The sequence below is a fragment of the Mesoplodon densirostris genome, chromosome 4 (assembly GCF_025265405.1).
Source record: "Mesoplodon densirostris isolate mMesDen1 chromosome 4, mMesDen1 primary haplotype, whole genome shotgun sequence".
Lineage (NCBI taxonomy): Eukaryota > Metazoa > Chordata > Mammalia > Artiodactyla > Ziphiidae > Mesoplodon > Mesoplodon densirostris.
The window spans coordinates 129,675,154-129,700,442 of NC_082664.1; the positions used below are offsets into that span (position 1 = coordinate 129,675,154).

The 25,289-nt window shown below is 41.1% G+C and overlaps 1 protein-coding gene and 1 pseudogene across 7 annotated transcripts in view; both read left to right on the forward strand.

Annotated features, from left to right (window-relative positions):
- The first annotated feature begins 15,983 nt into the window (after nt 1-15,983).
- LOC132489707 (U6 spliceosomal RNA) lies at nt 15,984-16,083 on the forward strand (annotated as a pseudogene).
- Nucleotides 16,084-20,584: 4,501 nt separating this feature from the next.
- Nucleotides 20,585-25,289, forward strand: part of HERC1 (HECT and RLD domain containing E3 ubiquitin protein ligase family member 1) — a 220,482-nt gene continuing 215,777 nt past the window's right edge. For 5 of the 7 annotated variants that reach the window (XM_060097204.1, XM_060097205.1, XM_060097207.1 and 2 more), the window contains exons 1-2: nt 20,585-20,785; nt 20,880-21,175. The gene's annotated coding sequence lies outside the window, so the exon portion shown is untranslated. The remainder of the gene's footprint in view (nt 20,786-20,879; nt 21,176-25,289) is intronic. The other 2 variants (XM_060097209.1, XM_060097210.1) reach the window with 1 other exon arrangement.

Genomic DNA, 25,289 nt, shown 5'->3' on the forward strand with positions numbered 1-25,289 from the left:
ACTGCCAGGGAGCAGAATAAAGAAAAAAAGAATGGGGACTTCCCTGGTGGCGCAGTGGTTGAGAGTCTGCCTGCCGATGCAGGGGACACGGGTTCGTGCCCCGGTCCGGGAGGATCCCACATGCTGTGGAGTGGCTGGGCCCGTGAGCCATGGCCGCTGAGCCTGCACGTCTGCAGCCTGTGCTCCGCAACGGGAGAGGCCACAACAGTGAGAGGCCCACGTACCGCAAAAAAAAAAAAAAAAAAAAAGAAAGAAAAAAGAAGAAAGAATGAAAAGAATTGAGGACAGTCTCAGAGACGTCTGGGACAACATTAAATGCACCAACATTCGAATTATAGGGGTCCCAGATGAAGAAGAGAAAAAGAAAGGGTCTGGGAAAATATTTGAAGAGATTATAGTCAAAAATTTCCCTAACTTGGGAAAGGAAATAGTCAAGTCCAGGAAGCGCAGAGAGTCCCATACATGGTAAACCCAAAGAGAAACACACCGATACACATATTAATCAGACTATCAAAAATTAAATAGAAAGAAAAAATATTAAAAGTAGCAAGGGAAACACAACAAATAACATACAAGGGAATCCCCATAAGGTTAACAGCTGATCTTTCATAAGAAACTCTGCAAGCCAGAAGGGAGTGACAGGACATATTTAAAGTGATGAAAGAGAAAAACCTACAACCAAGATTACTCTACCCAGCAAGGATCTCATTCAGATTTGAAGGAGAAACCAAAAGGTTTACTGACAAGCAAAAGCTAAGAGAATTCAGCACCACCAAACCAGCTTTATAACAAATGCTAGAGGAACTTCTCTAAGCAGGAAACACAAGAGAAGAAAAAGACCCACAAAAACAAACCCAAATCAATTAAGAAAATGGCAATAAGAACATACATATCGATAATCACCTTGAATGTAAATGGATTAAATGCTCCAACCAAAAGACACAGATTGGCTGAATGGATACAAAAACAAGACCCTTATATACACTGTCTACAAGAAACCCACTTCAGGCCTAGGGACACATACAGACTGAAAGTGAGGGGATGGAAAAAGATATTCCATGCAAATGGAAATCAAAGGAAAGCTGGAGTAGCAATACTCATATCAGATAAAATAGACTTTAAAATAAAGACTATTACAAGAGATAAGGAAGGACACTACATAATGATCAAGGGATCAATCCAAGAAGAAGATATAACAACTGTAAATATTTATGCACCCAACACAGGAGCACCTCAATACATGAGGCAAATGCTAACAGCCATAAAAGGAGAAATCAACAGTAACACAATAATAGTGGGGGACTTTAACACCCCACTTACACCAATAGGCAGATCATCCAGACAGAAAATAAATAAGAAAACACAAGCTTTAAGTGACACAATAGACCAGATAGACTTAATTGATATTCTTAGGACATTCCACCCAAAAGTGGAAGAATACACTTCTCAAGTGCACACAGAACATTCTCCAGAATAGATCACATTTCGGGTCACAAATCAAGCCTTGGTAAATTTAAGAAAATTGAAATTGTATCAAGCATCTTTTCCAACCACAATGCTATGAGACTAGATATCAATTACAGGAAAAAAAACTGTAAAAAATACAAACACTTGGAGGCTAAACAGTGCACTGCTAAATAACCGGGATTACTAAAGAAATCAAAGAAGAAATTAAAAATTTACTAGAAACAAATGACAACAAAAACACAATGATCCAAAACCTATGGGATGCAGCAAAGGCAATTCTAAGAAGGAAGTTCATAGCAATTCAAGCTCACCTCAAGAAACAAGAAAAATCTCAAATAAGCAAACCAAACTTACACCTAAAGCAACTAGAAAAAGAAGAACAAAAGAAAACCCAAAGTTAGTAGAAGGAAAGAAATCATAAAGATGAGGGCAGAGATAAATGAAATAAAAATGAAGAAAACAATAGCAAAGATCAATAAAACTAAACGTTGGTTCTTTGAGAAGATAAACAAAATTGATAATCCTTTAGCCAGACTCATCAAGAAAAAAAGGGAGAGGACTCAAATCAATAAAATTAGAAATGAAAAACAAGAAGTTACAATGGACACCACAGAAATACAATAGATCATAGGAGACTACTACAAGCAACTGTATGCCAATAAATGGACAACCTGGAAGAAATGGACAAATTCTTGGAAAAGTACAAGATTGAACCAGGAAGAATTAGAAAATATAAACAGACCAATCACAGGTAATGAAATTGAAACTGTAATTAAAAATGTTCCAACAGGGCCTCCCTGGTGGCGCAGTGGTTGAGAGTCCGCCTGCCAATGCAGGGGACACGGGTTCGTGCCCCGGTCTGGGAGGATCCCATATGCCGTGGAGCGGCTGGGCCCGTGAGCCATGGCCGCTGGGCCTGCGCGTCCGGAGCCTGTGCTCCGCAACGGGAGAGGCCACGACAGTGAGAGGCCCGCATACCGCAAAAAGAAAAAAAAAAAAAAAAATGTTCCAACAAACAAACGTCTAGGACCAGATGGCTTCACAGGCGAATTCTATCAAACATTTAGAGAAGAGTTAACACCTATCCTTCTCAAACTCTTCCAAAAAATTGCAGAAGGAGGAACACTTTCAAATTTGTTCTATGAGGCCACCATCACCCTGATACCAGAACCAGACAAAGATACTACAAAAAAAGAAAATTACAGACCAATATCACTGATGAATATAGACGCAAAAATCCTCAACAAAACTCTAGCAAACAGAATCCAACAACACAATAAAAGGATCATACAACATGATCAAGTGGGGTTTATCCTAAAAATGCAAGAATTCTTCAATATATACAAATCAATCAATGTGTTACACCATATTAACAAATTGAAGAACAAAAACCATATGATCATCTCAATAGATGCAGAATAAGCTTTTGACAAAATTCAACACCCATTTATGATAAAAAGTCTCCAGAAAGTGGGTCTAGAGAGAACCTAACTCAACATAATAAAGGCCATATATGACAAACCAACAGCAAACATCATTCTCAATGGTGAAAAACTGAAAGCATTTCCTCTACGATCAGGAACAAGACAAGGATGTCCACTCTTGCCACTATTATTCAACATAGTATTGGCAGTCCTAGCCATAGCACTCAGAGAAGAAAAAGAAATAAAAGGAATACAAACTGGAAAAGAAGAAGTAACACTGTCACTGTTTGCCGATGACATGGTACTATACAGAGAAAATCCTAGAGATGCCACCAGGAAACTACTAGAACTAATCAATGAATTTGGTAAGTTTGTAGGATACAAAATTAATGCACAGAAATCTCTTGCTTTCCTATACACTAACAACGAAAGTTCAGAAAGAGAAATTAAGTAAACAATCCCATTTACCATCGCAACAAAAAGAATAAAATACCTAGGAACAAACCTACCTAAGGAGGCAAAAGACCTCTACTCAGAAAACTAGAAAACACTAATGAAAGAAATCAAAGATAATATAAACAGATGGAGAGATATACCATGCTCCTGGATTGGAAGAATCAATATTGTGAAAATGGCTGTACTACCCAAAGCAATCTGCAGATTCAATGCAATCCCTATCAATTTACCAATGGCATTTTTCACAGACTAGAGCAAGAAATTTTACAATCTGTATGGAAACACAAAAGACACTGAATAGCCAAAGTAATCTTGAGAAAGAAAAACGGAGCTGGAGGAATCAGACTCCGTGACTTCAGACTATACCACAAAGCTACAGTAATCAAGACAGTACGGTACTGGCACAAAAACAGAAATATAGATCAATGGAACAGGATAGAAGGCCCAGAGATAAACCCACGCACATATGTTCACCTTATCTTTGATAAAGGAGGCAAGAATATACAATGGAGAAAAGACAGCCTCTTCGATAAGTGGTGCTGGGAAACATGCATAGATACATGTAAAAGAATGAAATTAGAACATACCCTAACACCATATACAAAAATAAAGTCAAAATGGATTAAAGACCTAAATGTAAGGCCAGACACTATAAAACTCTTAGAGGAAAACATAGGCAGAACACTCCATGACATAAATCACAGCAAGATCCTTTTTGACCCACCCCCTGGAGAAATGGAAATAAAAACAAAAATAAACAAATGGGACTTAATGAAACTCAAAATTTTTGCACAGCAAAGGAAAACATAAACAAGACGAAAAGATAACCCTCAAAATGGGAGAAAATATTTGCAAATGAAGCAACTGACAAAGGATTAATTGCCAAAATTTACAAGCAGCTCATGCAGCTCAATATCAAAAAAACAAACAACCCAATCCAAAAATGGGCAGAAGACCTAAGTAGATATTTCTCCAACGAAGATATACAGATTGCCAACAAACATATGAAAGAATGCTCAACATCACTAATCATTAGAGAAATGCAAATCAAAACTACAATGAGGTTATCACCTCACACCAGTCAGAATGGCCATCATCAAAAAATCTACAAACAACAAATGCTGGAGAGGGTGTGGAGAAAAGGGAACCCTCTTGCACTGTTGGTGGGAATGTAAAATGATACAGCCACTATGGAGAACAGTATAGAGTTTCCTTAAAAAACAAAAAATAGAACTTCCATATGACCCAGCAATCCCACTACTGGGCATATACTGTGAGAAAACCATAATTCAATAAGAGTCATGTACCACAATGTTCATTGCAGCTCTATTTACAATATCCAGGAAATGGAAGCAACCTAAGTGTCCACTGACAGATGAATGGATACAGAAGATGTAGCACATATATACAATAGAATATTACTTAGCTATTAAGGGGAATGAAATTGAGTTATTTGTAGTGAGGTGGATGGACCTAGAGTCTGTCACACAGAGTGAAGCAAGTCAGAAAGAGAAAAACAAATCCCATATGCTAACACATATATATGGAATCTCAAAAAAACCCCAAAAAGGTTATGAAGAACGTAGGGGCAGGACAGGAATAAAGATGTAGATGTAGAGAATGGACTTGAGGACACAAGGAGGGGGAACGGTAAGCTGGGATGGAGTGAGAGAGTGGCATGGACATACATACACAACCAAATGTAAAACAGATAGCTGGTGGGAAGCAGCCACATAGCACAGGGAGATTAGCTCAGTGCTTTGTGACCACATAAAGTGGTGGGCTAGGGAGGGTGGGAGGGAGATGCAAGAGGGAGGAGATATGGAGATATATGTGTATGTATAGCTGATCCACTTTGTTATAAAGCAGAAACTAACATACCATTGTAAAGCATTTATACTCCAATAAAGCTGTTAAAAAAATCTAGAAACAATAAATGCTAGAGATGGTGTGGAGAAAAGGGAACCCTCCTGCACTTTTGGTGGGAATGTAAATTGATACAGCCACTATGGAGAACAGTACCGAGGTTCCTTAAAAATCTAAAAATGAACTACCATATGACCCAGATATACAATAGGATATTACTCAGCCATTAAAAGGAACAACATTGAGTTATTTGTAGTGAAGTGGATGGACCTGAAGTCTGTCATACAGAGTGAAGTCAGAAAGAGAAAAATACCATATGCTAACTCATATATATGGAATTACATAAACAATAATAAAAAATAAATATAAAAAAGCAGTACTGATGAATCTAGTGGCAGGACAGGAGTAAAGACGCAGATGTGGAGAACGGACTTGAGGGCACAGGGCGGGAAGGGGAAGCTGGGCTGAAGTGAGAGAGTAACATTGACACATATACACTACCAAATGTAAAATGGATTGCTAGTGGGAAGCTACTGCATAGCACAAGGAGACCAGCTCGATGCTTTGTGATGCCCTAGAGGGATGGGATAGGGCGGGTGGGAGGGGGGCACAAGTGGGAGGGCATATGGGGATATATGTATACATATAGCTGATTCACTTTGTTGTACAACAGAAACTAACACAACCTTGTAAAGCATTTATACTCCAATAAAGATGTGAAAAAAAATGTATGTAGTTTCAAGCCACCAAATTTGTGGTAATTTGTTATAGCAGCAATAAGAAATGAATATAATATATATGATAAAACTGAAATGAATACTATATAATAAAAATTAATTTTCTAAAGTGTCAGCTATTACAAGAGTGTTACCAAATACAGTGGAATAATTATATATTTTCTTTACACTTATGCCCATGACATTTTCCCTTTGAATAAGGAAGAGGTTTGATTTTTAGCATTGGCTTTGGAGGAGGCAGATCTGAGTTTGCATCTCAGCTCCTCAGCTGTGTGACCTTGGGCAAGTTTGTAAAAACTTCTCTGATCTCCTAATCTACATATATGTGGACCATGAAATATGACCATTTTCAGCTGCAGTGGGCCCCAAGAAGTAGACTGCTTTTTTTTCTTAAATAATTTTTTTGAAATTGTAAAAATAATGTAACATTACAAACAGTATAGACAGTGTAGAGGAAAACTCCCGTAATTCCTCCACCCTAACACAATAATTCTTTTGTGCATTTCCTTCCAGTCTTTTTTTCATATGTCCATTTTGTTAGTCAAGATTCTTGGTTGGAAGTAACCAAAACCCAACTCAAAGTAGCTTAGGTTAAAAGAAAAAGGAAATTTGTTGGTTCAGTAACTGGGAAGGGTACTGGCTATTGGAATAGCTAGATTCATGTGTTCAAGTGATGTTGTTAGGGTCCTGTGTATCTCCATGCCCTGGCTCTGCTTTCTTCTGTGTGGCTTCAGTATCCAGGGAGCTCTCTTTATGTTGTGGGAAGAATGGCCAACAGCATGGTGACGCTTCTGTGGTCCTTAACAGCTCTTGATCAGAGAGGAAGACAAAGTATCCATGTACCAAATGTCATGCTGAGACTCTGATTGGCCTTCCATGGGCCACATGCATTTCCCCTGGACAAACCATTGTGGGTAGGGGAAAGGGGTATCATGATTGTCTGGGCTGGTGTCACTTGCCCACTCCTACAGGAAGGGATTGGAAGAAACAGTGTGATTGCTATACAACCAGGGGGAGGGGCAGTTCCTTTAACAAACATGAGGTGTTGGGCATGCAAAATCAGGAGCCATCCTCTATCCATATTTTATATCATGAGTAATTTGTCATCATTTCATAGTCTTCATAATGATCATTTTAATAGATTTAGGATGTCAGCATACTATGGTTTGCCTAACCCTTGTCAAATACTGTTGGCTATTTAGATTGCTATTAAAATTCCTCATTATAAATAATGCTGAAATGAACATTTTTTTGTGCAAACAGTTTTCTCTATAGGTTAGATTATTTCTATAAGACAGATTCCCAGAAGAGGGGTTGCTGGGTTAAAGGTGAGAACAACTCATTTTGGCAAATCGTTTTCCAGGAGGACTGCACAAATGTACAGGGAGCAGTGCAGCTGCTGAGCCTGAGAGGTAGAATTGTGCTCAGTCTCAGGCCTTGCAAACTGAGGTGGGTTAAAAGGACTCCACAAACCACTGTGCATTGAGGTCATGGCCAAAGCAACAGACAGGAATTATACTTACCCTGCTTCAAACTGAGATGAAATGCAAACTCACTTCTAGTTAGGGAGATGTGTATTAGAACAGTGAGACACCATCTTTCATCCATTTGATTGGTAAAACTTGAAAACACTGATCACATGCAGTGCTTGTTAGATTGGGGAAAGAGGCACCCTCATAATCAGCTGATAGAAATGGGAATTATTATGACATTTTGGGAAAATAATCTAGCAATATGGATTAAAATTGATCTGAGAACACCTTCATTGCATCACATAATTACCATTTCTTTTGTGGGGGGAACGTTTTTAAAAATTGAAATATAGTTGATTTACAATGTGTTAGTTTCTAGTGTGCAGCAAAGTGATTCAGTTATATATGTATATTATGTATACATGTATATATATATACATATATATATTCTTTTTCTTTTTTTTTTTTGGCTGTACTGGGTCTTTGTTGCTGTGCTTGGGCTTTTCTGTAGTTGCAGTGAGCAGGGGCTACTCTTAGTTGCAGTGTGGGGGCTTCTCATTGCGGTGGCTTCTCTTGTTGCGGAGCACGGGCTCTAGGCGCATGGGCTTCAGTAGTTGTGGCACTTGGGCTCAGTAGTTGTGGCTCACGGGCTCTAGAGTGCAGGCTCAGTAGTTGTGGCGCACAGGCTTAGTTGCTCCGTGGCACGTGGGATCTTCCCAGACCAGGGCTCGAACCCATGTCCCCTGCATTAGCAGGTGGATTCTTAACTACTGTGCCACCAGAGAAGCCCCAATATTCTTTTTCATTATGGTTTATCACAGGATATTGAATATAGTTCCCTGTGCTATACAGTAGGACCTTGTTGTTTATCTATTTTATAAAAAGCAGTTTGTATCTGCTAATCCCAAACTCCTAATTCATCACTCCCCTACACAATTTCCCCTTTGGTAACTGTAAGTTTGTTTTCTGTCTGTAAGTCTGTTTCTGTTTCATAAATAAGTTCATTTGTGTCATGTTTTAGATTCCATATAGAAGTGATATCATATGGTATTTGTCTTTCTCTTTCTGACTTACTTCACTTAGTATGCTAATCTCTAAGTCCATCCATGTTGCTGCAAATGGCATTATTTCATTCTTTTTTAAGGTTGAGTACTATTCCATCTTCTTTTTCCATTCATCTGTCAATGGACATTTAGGTTGTTTCGGTATCTTGGCTATTGTGAATAGTGCAGCTATGAATATAGGGGTGCATGTATCTTTTTGAATTATAGTTTTGTCTGGATATATGCCCAGGAGTGGGATTGCTGGATCATATGGTAACTCTAGTTTTACTCTTCTAAGGAACCTTCATACTCTTCTCCATAGTGGCTCCATCAATTTACATTCCCACCAACAGTGTAGGAAGGCTCCTTTTTCTCCACATTCTCTCCTGCACTTGTTATTTGCAGGCTTTTTAATGATGGCCATTCTGACCAATGTGAGGTGGTACTTTATTGTAGTTTTGATTTACATTTCTCTAATAATTAGCGATGTTGAGCATGTTTTCATCTGCCTGTTGGCCATCTGTATGTCTTCTTTGGAGAAATGTCTATTTAGGTCTTCTGCCCATTTTTTGATTTTTGTTGTTGTTGTTATCACGTATATGAGCTGTTTGTATATTTTGGAAATTAAGCCCTTGTTGGTCACATCATTTGCAAATATCTTCTTCTAATCTTTTAGTTTTGTTTATGGTTTCCTTTGCTGTACAAAAGCTTAAGTTTGATTAGGTCCCATTTATTTTTTTAAAATTTCTATTGCCTTGGGAGACTGACATAAGAAAACACTGGTACAATTATGTCAGAGAATATTTTGCCTATGTTCTCTTCTAGGAGTTTTATGGTATCATGTCTTATATTTAAGTCTTTAAGCCATTTTGAGTTTATTTTTGTGTATGGTGTGAGGGTGTGTTCTAACTTCATTAATTTACATGTGGCCGTACAGCTTTCGCAACACTACTTGCTGAAGAGACTGTCTTTTCTTCATTTTACATTCTTGCCTCCTTTGTTGAAGATTAATTGACAGTAGGTGTGTGGGTTCATTTCTGGGCTCTCTATTCTCTTCCATTGATCCATTAAAATACCATGCTGTTTTAATTACTGTAGCTTTGCAGTATTTCCTGAAGGCTGGAAGTGTTATGCCTCTGCTTTGTTCTTTTTCCTCAGGATTGCTTTGGCAATTCTGCATCCCCAGAATTTATTCATCTTCTAACTGGAAGTTTGTGCCCTTTGACAGACATCACCCCTTTCCTCTCACCCTCCCACCCCCATCCCCTGGTAGACAACATTCTATGCTCTGTTTCTGTAAGTTAGGCTTTTTTAGATTCTTTCTAATCTAAAATCTAATGTGAAAAAAAAGCACATCCTAATAGTTGAGAATCATGTTTTATTTGGGGCTTTACTGAGGACTATAGCCCAGGAAACAGCCTCTCAGATAGCTCTGAGGAACTGTTCTAAAGAGGTAAGGGAGAAACCAGGATATATAGGAGTTTTCACTGAAAAAACAAAAAAGTCAAAAAACCCCCAAAAATAAAACATGTAGTTGAACATTAAAAGATTACTGCTAGTAACAAAAACTAACATCTCAAGTTAAAGATTTTAATGCTTTTCTTTGTATGGGAAGATGAAAGAGTCTGGACTTATTGAAATTATTCTTTTGATATGCACCTTAACTATCTAGAGCCAGTATCCTGTTTTTCTCCATCCTGAATTCCCCTCAGAGTGTACCAACAGGGGCAAATGCAGTGGCTGATGGCTTTATGGTTGCAACGTCCTTTGTTTACTGAAACAGCAGGTGATATTCTTTGTCCACAGTTCCACATATGAGATCACACAGTATTTGTCTCTCTTTGTCTGATTAATTTCACTTAGTATAACATCCTCAAGGTCCATCCATGTGTTGCAAATGGCAGGATTTCCTTCTTTCTTATGGCTGAATAATATTGTAGTATATGAGTGTAACAAATCAGTACATTGTACACCTTCAACTTACACAATGTTATATGTCAATTATATCTCAATAAAGCTGTTTAAAAAATTGATGTGAGAATCCCATTTTTGTGCATCTGTCCTACAAAAAGAAGGTATCAGGTCTGTTTCCTGTTGGCATCAGTTTCTCTTTCTTTACAGGTTATAGCTCCCTGCATGAGCTAGAGCTATCATTTTCTTTGGCCTTAACTCCAGGAGGTGCCACACCCATCTTTGACTTAAACAACTAAGCATTTGATATGGGCTATATGGCAGAGGCAGCTAACTATCTCTAGTAGCTATTTTCCCCTTCTTCCTTTTAGATCCCACAGAGCCTATGACCACTCAGTTAGAGACCACATAACCCAGCCTCCCTTACAGCTAGGTGTGGTCATGTGAATAAGTTTTGGCCAATAGGAGATAAGTGGAAGGAATGTCTTCAAACTCCAGAGGTGAAGCCAGTGGATTTGTTCATCTAGAAATTTTGGCCTTCGAGAGATACAAATGAATATCTGCTGGCCTCTTGAACTGAGAAGAGATAGAATTGGGAGCCATAGGATGCTGCTTTCTGCCATGGGGACAAGAAACAAGAAGAGGTGGTTTGCAAAGAAAGGAGAACGGAGCAAATGCAAAACAAGAGGCAGGGTGGGGATACTGTGAGGTCTGACAGGTGCTCAGAGCAGCTGTCTCGGTCGTGGCTCTCATTCCTCATGAGCGGGGCCACGTTACTCCTGCCCTTGGGTCCTTTTAATAGAGTCCCCATTTTCCTTCAGCAAATTTGAATGATTTTTCCATTATTTGCAAGAAAGGGGGATTCATAAAGATATGGAATAACCAGATAACTCTTTCTTTTGTATATAAGTAGCAAAGAATTTATGGCAGGAAAATTTATTGAGTTGTTGTATTTTGCTTTGGCTGTTGTGGAAGAATTAGAAAGAATAACAGCCATTTGTTTGTTTATTCTTGGGACTTTCCCCCCTCTTCTAAGCAGGTAGTCAGGCTTTGGGTTTCCTGCCTCAGAGGAAGTTTGAGCTATGGGGCTGCAAGAAGAAGTTACCTAAGGCAGCCTGCTGTCCTAGGTTTGAAGACATCTATTTTTTGTTTTGTTTTGTTTTAAATATTTATTTATTTACTTATTTGGTTGTGCTGGGTCTTAGTTGCAGCAGGTGGGCTCCTTAGTTGTGGCTTGCAGGCTCCTTAGTTGTGGCATGTGAACTCTTAGTTGCAGCATGCACGTGGGATCTAGTTCCCTGACCAGGGATTGAACCCGGGCCCTCTGCATTGGGAGCACAGAGTCTTATCCACTGCACCACCAGGGAAGTCCCTGTCCTAGGTTCGGTTTCCAAAAGTTTGAGTTCCTTAGAGGGGATTCTAGAAGAAGGGAGAGAGGCTAATTATTCTAGTGTGGGATAGCTGGAAGCAGAGAGAGTGAAGGGAGTCCCAGTCCTTGATATCTCAAGGAGAAGGATGAACGTCTGTATATTCTGTGACTTTTGGCAACCTGTACCCTAATCTGGTCCCAGGGAGATTCCAGGACCTCAGAGGGGACTGGAAGCCTGCTGCATACAAAGAGATGGAATTTGGCTTTCCAGGCCTGTCACTTCCTGACAATAAAACTTTATTTATAAAAACATGGGAAGTTTGACAGATTTGGCCTATAGGCCATAGTTTGGTAATTCTTGGATTAGAACATCATCATTTAGCAGCCCTCAGTGAATTAGTAGATATGGACATTAGGAATCAGTAGATGTTAAGATCTTAAAAAGGCATTGTGTGCTTCCTGTGGTCTTGCCAAAGGGACCAAACTTGAGTCTAATCCAGTCTCTGGATGCAGCTACATATTTGCAGGAAATTTAAGGGACAGAGAAACATGTTGAACTGCACCAAGAATATGCAATCAGTAAAATCTAGACTGGGCAGTTGTACAAGTCAAAAGCATTCTTCAACAGATTGGGTACAGTAAAGGGATAGAGGGAGAGAGATGGGTTGAAAGAGATTGGGAATGTATTAACTTGGAGAATGGGCAAGACTAAAGTCCAGGTTAGGGATGTACATTAGGGTGATTATTATAAAAATCAGGATCTGGGGAGGGTTGTGATTGGGAAGGGGCCCATGGATGGGGCTTCTGGAGTAGATGGCAAGATTCTATTTCTTGATCTGATGGTGGTGACATGAATGTTCACCTTAGTTTGTGCTATGCATTTTTGGGTTTCATTTGTTTGTTTTTGAATTTGGTGTTTTATTTTGCAGTTTTTGTTTGTTTTGTTTTAAACAGTTCTAAGGACAACATATAAGTCTGGAGCTGCTAGGTGCCATGATTCTTTCTATGTGCAGAGAGCTACTTTGGGAATGAAGCCATCCCAGAAGAATGCAGGGTCTAGAGACAGAATGTGAGACATAAAGTCCAAGATGATCTTGTTTGACTACCTGAATCTAGCCATTTCTGAAGATTGGTATATCCATGAAATTTTCAGTTATATGAACCAATAAAGTACCTTTTTATTTCTACTACTTTGGTTTGTAACCAGGAGTCCATCCACATATCTGTAGATACTCAAAAGCATCTTGACTACTCTTTGTTGAATATTTCTCAAAAAAATGATGGTTTTGTTGGATTTTTGGTGATTGCTTCGACTGTCTGCGGTAACTCACATTCACTGCCACACACAGGCAAACCTGTTCTTCATTCTCTCTGTGCTCTTGAAAGCTTTATTCCAGACTTCATAATGGTGAGGTCCATCGTCATCCACTAAGACACGGTCCACTGTGACCTTGTTTGAGGGTTGGCAGAGCTCACCAAGGGAGGGTATGGGAAGGAATGTTCTGCCAAGGGAGGATAAAGATCCTGTCACCTGGAACAGCTGGCACATTCGATGGGTTGGTCTGAAGTAAGGGGCAGTCATGTTTCAGGGATCTTTCATTTATTCATTCATTATGTATTTACTGATTTCCAGGCACTGCACATGACAGCCCCAGGCTCAGCTTTCAGGGAACTCACAGCTGGGGTGGGTGGGATAAAGAGCTATGTGGTACAACCTGGGGAGCTCTCAGAGGCCTACTTGTCTCTGGTCTGACCCATCCCCCTCTTCATGGTTCTGAAATTTCTGTCATTCGATTTGTATCTTGATATTGGTGTGATACTCCCAGGAAGTCCAATTTAAAATGCAAATGTGTTAACTAGAGGGATGAGCACACTTGAGGACACAATATCGATATGGTAAAGAGTAGGAGAAGACAGACACAATACATTTTGAGAAGAGAGTCTTTGGGAAGAGCTTGCAGCCTGCAGTCTGGAGCCCAGGTGTTGTCAAAGGTAAATGAGAGGGATGGCCATGGGAGAAAGGGTAGATAGGGAAAAGAGAAGTTGAGAAGTGACTATTATTTCACCAGTTTTCTCAGGTTTCGGTAGTACCCATGCCTTGAGTATCTCTCCCTGGTAAGGAAGTGGGACTTACTATTTTGTATTCTTTTTTTTTTTTTTTTTTGCTGTACGCAGGCCTCTCACTGTTGTGGCCTCTTCCGTTGTGGAGCACAGGCTCCGGACGCGCAGGCTCAGTGGCCATGGCTCACGGGCCCAGCCCCTCCATGGCATGTGGGATCTTCCCGAACCGGGGCACAAACCCGTGTCCCCTGCATCGGCAGGTGGACTCTCAACCACTGTGCCACCAGGGAAGCCCCTATTTTGTATTCTTGACTTTGAAGTCAGACAGAACTGTGTTTGAATTCCAGCCTTGCTACTTACTAGCTGGTGACCTGTACCAGGTCACTTTGAAACTCTCAGCCTCAGTTTTCTTATCTGTATAATGCAGAGAAAATATTCACCTTACTGGATGGCAGTGGAAGTAAAAGATATTAATGTATCTAAATTTAGAGCTCAGCAGAGGGCCCAAGCACATTGGTTTTTCTCAGTGAATGTTATTTCCTTCCCTTGGTTGAATAATCCCAGTCGTTTGATAGCATTCGGGTCAAAGAGAAGAGCAACTTCAAATGGCTCTTTAGATCAGCTATACAGATGAAATTTTGGGGGGTAGTTTTATCCTTTTAAAAAGAAAGAAAGGGAAACTTAGCCCAATCTCATTCAGTTGGCATTCCGCAACCACATTTCTCAATACCCTACTTTCTAGTATTTTGTAGTATTTCTCTTCCTGGCCTCTTTTAGCCCCTATTAAGTCAAGCCACTGTATGTCAGCGACAAGGGGTCATAGAGTTCTTCCCTTCCATTTGTTTTTGTTTTCTCAAAGTATCAGCTTTTGGTGCCCAAGGCAATCAGGAAATGAGGGGAGTTTCCTTTTCTGGGAAACAGATAATTAAAAATAACGATGTATTGAGTGCTGGCTGTGCGCCAGGCAAATGGGCTCTGCATTTTACCTAGTTTCTTTAATCTTTACAATAATCCTGTGAGTGGGGATTACTATGGCAGATTTATAGAGCCCTGTAGGGTTGATTTGAGGATTAAATGAAATAGTGTTTGAAATGTGCTTAGAACATCTAGATTCAATAGATGTTAGCTGTCATTATACTATTATTTTTCAGTGAAGAAATTCAGGTTCAGTGGGTTAAGATACCCACCTAAAGTCACCCAGCTAGAAGGCTGAAGAAGGATTCCAGGTCTTGCTGTGCAATGTGCAATGTCAATGTAAGAGACCCGCTATGCTTTACATCTTGACTGAAATGACAAAACACTAATCACTTTGAACAATGACCAAAGTTTCAACCCTGTTTTAACCTGATAATCCAGTGAATGTTCACCATAATTTTGGACCAAAACATTTCCTCCCCTTCCTGATCACCTGATCTGCCCCTTGTACAGATGCCAACGTCAGTCCTTCCAACTCCCAGAGCACAGCCTTCCAAGACTCAACTGCTTTTCCAGACCCATCTCCCACTTCTTCTCAAACCATCAGAGAATACAATGGTGTACATTTATGGTGTGCCCTGCCCTTCCTCTTGGGCCCCTGGGATTGTTCTAGGGATGAGCACTGATCCCAGCCTGGCCAATTAGCACTTTTTTTCCCCTTCATTTCAAGCTTGAATTAAGAGTGGTAGTCCCTTTCTAATGGTGGAAATAGTAAGATGTAAAACTGGGGGGTGCTGTATTTCCTAATATATAAGGAAAGCCAGTCTTGAAAGAAACTGAAGCCAATGCAACAAGGGAAGCAAAGACGAAGCAAGAGAATTCTGGTGGTGCTGAAGTTCCTGGTTCTACAAGTTCCTGAAGCCTCTGTTTACTGCCCCCACCACTTTACGTTGACTGTTCAACAATTTTTTGGATTCCTGAAGCTAATTCTTCTCCTTTACTTTGCCAGGCAAGTTCAGGTGGGAAGTTTCTGTCACTTGCAACCAGGAGTTCTGGATAACAGAAATGCCCCATGGCCACAGCTAAACTGGACTGCCTGCTTATCCTGAGCACACTTTTGCCTATGTTGTTCTTTGTGCCTAGAATGTTCCCCATTCCCACATGTCCAAAACTAACCACTCAGTCTTCAAGGCCCCATTTCTCATGAACTTTTCCTGGTCCAACATGTTGCAATTCAACTATCCCTCTTCTAAGTTCCCCAGTCCTTTAAAAAGGGGAAAAAAGTTCTTTTCGATACAGAGAAGATTAGCATGGCCCCTGTGGAAGGATGACATGCAGACTTGGGAAGCGTTCCATATTTTTCAAATCTGTCTCAAGAGAATTATAATGTGTCTACGTTCTTTAGGCCCAGAGCCAATTAAATAAATTCTAACATTCCTTTAAAAAAAAAAGTTCTTTTATGTAACTTAGAACTTTCTAACTTGTGTTACAATTATTTGTATGTACACCTCCTCTACTAGTTTCTTTCCAGAACAAAGATTTGCCTTGTTCATCTTGTTCCCACTGTGCTACCACAGTACCTGGCACGGATAGCACTACATACCTGTTAGTTCCCTTCTTCTTCCCTCCTCCTCACCGGAGGCACACTTTTTCCCCTACAGTTTCGTTTTCTTTCCTCAGCATCAATGTTCCATTCCTTGCTGCTGAGTGAGAAAATGTTCATCTGTGTGTGCCTCAGGCAGTTGTGTTTTGATGAAACAACACTCACAAACTGTTGTAAAAATAAGCTAATTTACCTAAAAATGGTAATTGCATTGCAGCCTTATGGAGCTACGAGGGAAATGAATACTGGTGAGATAGTGGGTTGTCCTGGTATGTGTGATATTTCATTTAGAATATGGATTTCAAGTGGGAACTCTATAAGGTTTGCATTCAGCAAGAACTGACTGCATTTCCAAAAGAACTACCTGTCAATCTTGTGGTCCTATTTTTAGTATCCCTGCTTCCTTTCAAACCTCTTTGGCAGATCAATTATTTGTTAGGAAGAAAAGAGGTACCGAGTGTGTTCTCATATGTAGATACCCTTAAAAATTCTAGGCAACTTTTGTGGCCTGGAGGTTGGTGTTTTGAGACTAAATTATTATCAGAATATGTAACTTTTTCTATTTAGCTGTCAGCTCCCTTCTCAAATTCTACCACCTGGGTGAAGTTCTGTCTGTCTAGAAATCTTTTCTCTTTTCTGAGTTCTGAGAATATTTATTTTCTGCACCGTCTTTTAGCTCATATCATACTGCTTTTTATTGATGGCTGGTTTTGTTTGTTTTGTGCAAGTCTTTGTCTTCCGGAATAATTTTAATTGGTCCTTGGGTTTGGTCAGTTTCAAATTTTACCCATACTCAGAGAAAACTGCAATAGTTACACTCTGTTTAAAGGATGATATATTCCAGAGGACCTACTAAAATACCTATCATACATCTATAAATATCAAGTTACAATAAACATCTTGCCCTTCCTTTGTATCCTCCTTCTCTGGTGGAGCAGTAGGGTAAACACGTTTCAGAAGTTGGGTGCCTAACTTTACAATTTTGCTCATTCAACCAATAAAAAAATACAGGGCAATGGAATCCACATTGTTGGTTATTTAGCTGTCTTTTCATGGACATTTATCTCCACCTTCAGTTTTCAGGACCCGAGAGGGCACGGACCTACTTTGTACAGCCTACAGTTCCAGCATGATGTCTTACACAGAGTAGGCACCAATAAATGTGAGAAATAATTGAATAATATATACACTCTCTTGGAGGTTCTTTGTGGGGAACATGATTAAGAATAAAGTACTAATATCTATCTCAAAGTCTTTTCGTAAAAAAGTGGAGTATAAAGAAACACATAAAAATAAGGTATTGTTTTCACATTTTGGAAAAGCTTCTTGGCCTCTGATAGGCAGTATTACCTGATCGGAAGGACTAGCTGAAGGGAACTCCTGGAGACCAAGTATGTGAGGGGGAATGCATTCTCTTTTTCTGGTGTTTAAACAGAAGCTGTAAGAACAAAATGTTTCTAATTAAGATACTACTGATCTTTCCCTCCATTAATTCCATCTTTCTTCAAAGCTAATGGGTATATACAATGACTTCACATCAAAGACTCTTTTCTAACGGTTTAGGAGATGTGCGTTTTATGAGAACAAAGCAGAACTCACAACCCACAACAGAGCAATTTGTTGAAGTTATTTTGGAGTTGATTTACGGATCACTTTAGGAAATGGACTGGATCCTCATGTGTGCTATCTTTCTAAACCTCCTTCTCCAAGAAGTGTTTCAGCTCTCCTTCCTCTCACTCAATCCTTCCCCCATACACTTATCACTTGCAGTCTCCTCACATAGTATTATACTTACCTATTTTCTTCCCTTCCTCCTCCCGTTACACCATAAGCTCCTTGAAGACAGGTATTAAAGCTTGCTCAACTTAGTATCTTACACAAGTGCCTGGTTTATGATAGGCATTCAACAAAGATCTGTTAAATGAATGGATGAATGAAAATAATGTGTCACATTTATAGAGAGTTTTAGGCTTGCAAGTACTTTCCTATGTTATTTGACTCCCATGATACTCCGAGGCAGGCAAGATACCCATTATTAGCCCTATTTACAGGTGTTAGAAAGGCTGTGTAACCTGAGAGCAAATAAGCTGCAATTTCAGGAGACACCAGGACTCCTGACTGTGGATTCCTGCTTTGGAGCCTTTTTCTGAATATTGAAGCTGTTTGTTTCCTGAGCCAAGTGCCAAAGACAAAACAAACTTACCCCCTGAATCCTTTTAACTTTCTCCCTGTTCTGCCTCCAACACTTCCCTCCTCTGTTGGTTCCTTTCACCTGTGACTTAGCCCCACTTTTTATTTAGGAGCCACATATTCCCTATATGCAGATGAAAGATTAAAAAAATGTACTTTTCTGTTGATTTTCCACTTCCTCCGCCTGGGACCTCCTGGCTGAGGTGTAGGATTGTGGAATATGTGGTATGAGATGGGGATGATGTGTATGTGTGAGCAAAGATGTAGCTGACTGGTGTGGCCAGAGAGTGTAGCTCAGAGGACTCTCAGGGCCAGAGCCTTCAGTGATGAGGCCTTGGCCTTGAGTTCCCCTTATTCCCCCCCACGCTGCCCTTCCCCATCGCCAACATTTTTCCCCAGGGGAAATCTGACTAAAATGAACTGGTAGAGTTTGGAGAAAGATGTTGATAATGAACTCCAGCAGATGGTGATTTAAGTATTAAAGAGCGGTCAGGGAAGGGGTGAAGTGGTGAAGGTGAGGATGTGAAGTATTCAGGGCTTACTTGCTGACATTATTTGTATTTGATAATTGTATACAATTGGACTCAACTGTATTCATTTCTCCTTTCCACACCGCCCTGAGGGTGGAAGCTAAGGAGAGGGCAAAGGAGGGAATGTCTCAATTGGCCTCTAAAATAAGCAGAGTCCGGGCTTCCCTGGTGGCGCAGTGGTTGAGAGTCCGCCTGCCGATGCAGGGGACACGGGTTCGTGCCCCAGTCTGGGAAGATCCCACATGCCGCGGAGCGGCTGGGCCCGTGAGCCATGGCCGTTGAGCCTGCGCGTCCGGAGCCTGTGCTCCGCAACGGGAGAGGCCACAACAGTGAGAGGCCCACATACTGCAAAAAATAAAAATAAATAAAATAAGCAGAGTCCTAGTAAAGTTTTACAAATCCAAGAAAAATGGAATGTCATGGGATGCTTTGAGTGACACATATGCCTACATCATCAACAAGTTAAAATGAGGATGGCAGGGGAGCTTGTTAACTTGTCTCAGCTTCACACACAATAACCAGATGATAAAGCACTGGCAACAATGACATCACATATACCCACCCCCTCACATCGAGTTTACCAGAAATAGACACACATTTTACATGTAGAAACTTAAAAGTTACACACATAATAAGGCCTAGCATTTAATGAGTAATTAATATGTGCCAGGAGCTTTACATATATTTTACTCTTCACAGGACCCCTGTGATAATAAGAACATTATGAGTTGACAGATAAGGACCTGAGGTTCGGAGAGGTCAAGCAACTTGTCCAGAGTCACACACCTAGTAAGTGGGATTCCAGAATTCTCACCTATGTGACAGTGAAACAAATTATTTGACAGTGAGTCAAAAAACTCTTAGGCTAAACTGCCTCGCATATATCCAACTTATCTCCCCATATATCCATGGGGCAAGCACTCCCTCTTCTGCCTATATCACAATTTTTTACATTAGTGACACGTACATGGCCTGTATGCTGCATATTCCTCATATGTCCCCAGTTAGATTGTGAACTTCTGGAGGGCAGCGATCGGCTCCATGACCTCAGTCAGTTAGACATAACTGCTGCTCGTCAGAAAATTTTCAACAAAGGATACCAGGATGGTGGCTATAAATGTGGAGTCTTGGAGTAAGAACAGGTACAGAAGGAAGATGGGGACAGGTGTATTCATTCGACAATTTAATGAGCACCTGGGCCAGTGTTAGGTGCTGGAGACACAGTGATGACTAGGCCAGTCAGGGTCCCTCCACTCATGAGACTTCACTGTAGAGGTCGAGGTCAAGGTCAAGATCAAAGTCGTAATTTACCTCTGTGTTCCTCAGCAGAAAGAAGGAGTCGCAGGCCCCAGCATCTGCAGGGTTTTGGCAGTCCTGCAGCACAAATTCATGAATAAAAAGCTAGAAGTAACTCAAGTGAACCGCTTTCATGGGATTGAACTTGACCGGCCAGAAGGTCCGGCTCGTGTGGGAGATAAAGAGCGCAGAGCGCTGTGGCGCGAGTCCGAGATAAAGGGGTGTGGCCGCCTAGCCTCGGCAGCCAGTTTTTCCACGCGTCGCTCCATCCGGCAGCAACAGGACGCGGGGCAGTAGGGTCTTCCACGCCCACCACGAGGAAAAGGGGGTGCGCTGGCTGGTCCCCGTACTGCTCACCGCCGTTTATGAAACGCCCCACAATTGTGCCTCATGCGGAGTCCGATCCTCGCGGACGCACCGAGCTGCCTGGCCTCTGCGCTGAAAGGTGAGGGCTGCGCGGTAACTGGGTGTTCCTAGAATCTAGGCTTCCCACCCCCATCCATTATTAAATCCCAGTCTCTTTTCCCGTTCTCCTGCAGCCTGGCCCGAACACTCCTCCACCGAGTACTCCTCCCCCACCTACTCTTGCCTCCCGCGCTAGGCCTGGGGAGCGGCGCGAGGGTTCCAGGCTGCGCGAGAGTTCCGCCCAAGTCCCGCGAGACTCGCCTGCCGCCGCTGTTGCTGCTGCTGCTGCCGCCGCCTCCTACGTCTTTCCCTGTGACAAGTCGCCGCTGCTGCAGCAAAAATAAAGGACGCGGCCACCGCAGCCGCTGCCGAGCCTGGCTCGGGTCGCCGGAGCCGCGCCCCACCCCCGCCAGCTCTGGAGCTGCGTATGGTAACGCCTTCTCTTCTGTCCTCCAGGCCGCCTGTGCGTGCGCCCCGCTGGCCCGGCAAGGCCGGCCTGAGCCGTTCGGGGGCCGCCGCCGAAGGGGGCCACCGGGGTCCCGGGTGGGAGGCAGGCAGAGGCCTGAGGAAGCCCTCCCGGCGCGGTGCGGCTCCCCGGCCCCTGAGGCCTCTCGCTGCCCGGGCGGCTACAGAGCCGCGTTAGAAGCTGAGCGGCTGGCCCGAGAGGGCGGAGGAACCCGCCCCTCTGGCGGCTTGCTGTATCAGTCCACGGGCCTCGGGGGTCGCGTCTCTGACCTCCCCCACTCCTTTATCGGCTAACGAGAGTCCCGCCCCCGGCCGGGGCTCGGACCGGGGGGTGGGGTGGCGGCCCGACTCTATTTCGGGATCCGAGGAGAGCCGCGACCCGGGTGCCCCCCGTCACCCTCCACCTTTTGAGGGGTGGAGGTTGGGACGACGTGTCTTTCCCTTTTGCTGTGCTTTTTGGGTGGGGGCAGCTCATGATCCGGTAAACCTTTCTTCAAATCTTCTGCCTCTATAAAATAACAATTTATAAAGCTTTTGCTACTGGGAGGGGAGACGAGATGCATTGTTAAGTCTCTGGGGTGAGATGAGGAGGATGATGACTGGAGCTGTCTCAGGGAACATAGTGAAACCTTTCCTGTGATGGGTGGCAGGTTCATGGGAGACCCAGGAAGACCGGAGCTGGTACGATCTCTCCCAGGAGGTTATGTAAAAGACATGCTGTGCATCCTAGAGAGCTGTGAAACACAGGGACAGAATTTTGCTTTAATTTAACAATGGTTTCTATAATGCAGTAGAAAATATGGATACTCAGAATAATAGGAATACCAAATCTGAACACACTGACCCATCCTCGTAATTCCATTTCCAGAGGTAGCATTTCACGGTTAACATTTTGGTGTATTTCCTAACAGACACTTAATTTTTTCAAATAGTTTTTGGGTCATCCTTGACTGGGACTTCCCCATTCTATACATGTTGGAAAAATGATTTGTTTTATTTGAGTCACTTCTTTGACCTGCTTGATTAAAACTGGTTACTTGTTCATTAGCACTGGCTGTACTCTGTCATCACTATCTCTTTCATTGGGCCCTCTTCCAAAATGATTATTAGCTAAATGCTTTTAAAAAAAAATTAAAAATTATTGTTTACTTGGATTTAGGACATATGTGTTTTTACAGTTCTGCCTGTGGTGGGTGCTGTAAAAGAGTAGTATTTGTGGAAAGCAAATAAACTTTGATTATTATGGTGGGAAGAAACCTTTTTACTTCAAGGCTTTATAAAATTGGCTCCCATTGGTTATTTTTAGACCCGAACCATTATGTGGCATTGTTTGTTTCATAGTGCTTTTGTGATTGGGATGGGGTGGACATGTGCCTTTGATTATGTAGATTTTTATAGTGTGTGTTTATACAAGCAAAATTGAGTGTCCTTGGTACCTGTGTGCATATATATGTACACACGTGTGTATTAAGCACCTGTACGCATTCGTAAATCTTGGAAGTGAGTTAAAATGTATTGTTATATTATTTGAAGAAAGAAAGCATTAGGTAGGGCAAAGAATAGTCTTGCAATATTTCCCCCAAATCACATGACAGTTTTTTATATGGCAGAATGAGACATCTAGGGAGGTTGAAAATCTGGAGGCTTTTAAAAATAGGGTAGATTGTCATCTGTCTGGGGTTGTCATTGGAATGGCCTGTTAAGGCCTCTTGTAATTCTAAACTTTTATGAATTTTGCTTTCCCTAAGGTTCTTATCACTTTGCTTCTTAAATTTCTAGTCATGCTGTTTGCTCATGACACTTACCCATTCATTTGCTTGTCATGTATTCCACTCCCAATGCAGGCATCGTGGTGGTGCGTGGAGGAGAAAGCAAATGTAAACATGTCGCTTAATCTGTTTATTAATATAAACATCTGAAAATCCTATTTGATAAAAGGAATTTCAGAAGACTTGTTGATTAGGCTGGGTTAGTTCGTAGAGGATGCAAATAATAAATACAGTAGAATTCTAATGTCCCAAGCATTTTTCCCCAAAAAAGACAAAATTACTTAATATTTGAAATTTTAAAAAAAAGACTGCATACATTGAACAGCTGATTTTTTAAAATTCAGATTTTCAGAACTTAAAATAACAATGATGACTTTGTAGTTTAGGGTGTGGAAAGAAGTTTGTATTAGGATAAAAGCAAATTGACTTGAGAAAAAACCTTGAATTTTATGGTTGGACGACTATGTGATAATAAGTAACAAACTTACTATAATCTACTGACAGTTTTTTATGTAAATAAAACTTTGCCTTAACAGACAAATGAAATGTTATTTTGGGCACATACTACGGATTATCACGATATTGAAAACACAAAAAAAATTGGTCGTTTTAAAAGAAGTTTGCAAAGCCAGTAAAGTTGCAACAGCAGCAATTTTTTTTGACTAAAAAAGGCAGAAGGTATAAAAAACAAAACGTAGGTAATTTACTTTTTAGATACCCGATCTGGTTTTTATGATTTTAGATTGTTCTGCTGTCACTTACTAGACCCTCTAAATTAATGGGAATATTAAATTCCAGATGAGATCCCTGAGCAAGGGAATAAGACATTCGCATAAGATGATCGATTGATGGATTTTATTTATTTTTAACTTTATTTTGAAATAATGTTAGACTTACAGAAACGTTGCAGAGATAGTACAGAGAGTTCCTATATACCCTTCACATAGCATCCTCTACTGTTGAAGACTTACATAACAATGATCAAACGCAGGAAATTCGCATTGGTGAAATATTATTAACTAAACTACAGACTTTACATGAATGTCACCAGTTTTTCCCCAATGTATTTTTTTTTCCTCTTCCAGGATCTAATCCAGGATCCTACATTGCATTTAGTTGTTATACCTTCCTAGTCTTGTTTACAATCTGTGACAGTTCCTCTGTTTTTCCTTGTCTTTCATGACCTTGACACTTTTGATGAGTATTAGTTATTTTGTATAATATTTCTCAGTTTGTGTTTGTCTGATGTTTTTCTCGTGATTAGATTGAGGTTCTGTATGTTTGCAAGAAAACTACAAAAGGGATGTGTCCTCAGTGCATCATACTAGAGGGTACATGGTGCTGATATGTCTTATTGCTAATGATATTTTAACCTTGATTGCTTTATTAAGGTGAACTCTGCTGTATTCTCCACTATAAAGTTACTATTTTTCTTTTTGTAATTGATACATATCCTAAGGGAGATACTTTGAGACTGTGCAGATACACTGCTTCTCCTCAAACTTTCTCCCACTGATTTTAGCAACCATTGGTGGATCTTGTCTGCAACAGTTATTACTGTGGTATTTGCCTACTGGTGATTTTGTTATTTCCCTCGTTCCTTTTACATTTATTATTGGAATTCTTCTGTAAGAAAGAGACGTCCCTTCCTCATTTATTTGTTAAATTATTTATTTTTATAAGTATGACTTAATGGATATTTATTTTATTCTACAGATTCTACTTCAATAGTATCATTATCTTATTGCTCAAGATTCTTCCAGTTTTGGCCATTAGGAGCTCTTTCGGGTTGTCCTCCACTCTTTTTTGAGCACTTCCTTATGTTCTGGCACCACAGACTATATTCCATGCTGATCTTGTATTTTTCCTTGTACCTGTCCTGAAATCAACTACTTCTCTAAGGAGATCTGGTTCCTTTTATTGGAGAACAGAATTTAAATCAAGATCTGAATGCTAGGTATGCTCACTGGGGTGTCATTGCTCCTAGGCCCTCAGAGGACAGAGCTAGGAAATATATGTATATACTAACTTGCTCACACATGCTAACACACACACACACACACACACACGCACACACACTTATTTCTGTATTTCTTTCTCTATATTTTAAAAACCATATTTGAGTTCATATTAATATCTTGTATTCCGGGCCTCCCTGGTGGCGCAGTGGTTGAGAGTCCGCCTGCCGATGCAGGGGACGCGGGTTCGTGCCCCGATCCCGGAGGATCCCACATGCCGCGGAGCGGCTGGGCCCGCGAGCCATGGCCGCGGGGCCTGTGTGTCCGGAGCCTGTGCTCCGCAACGGGAGAG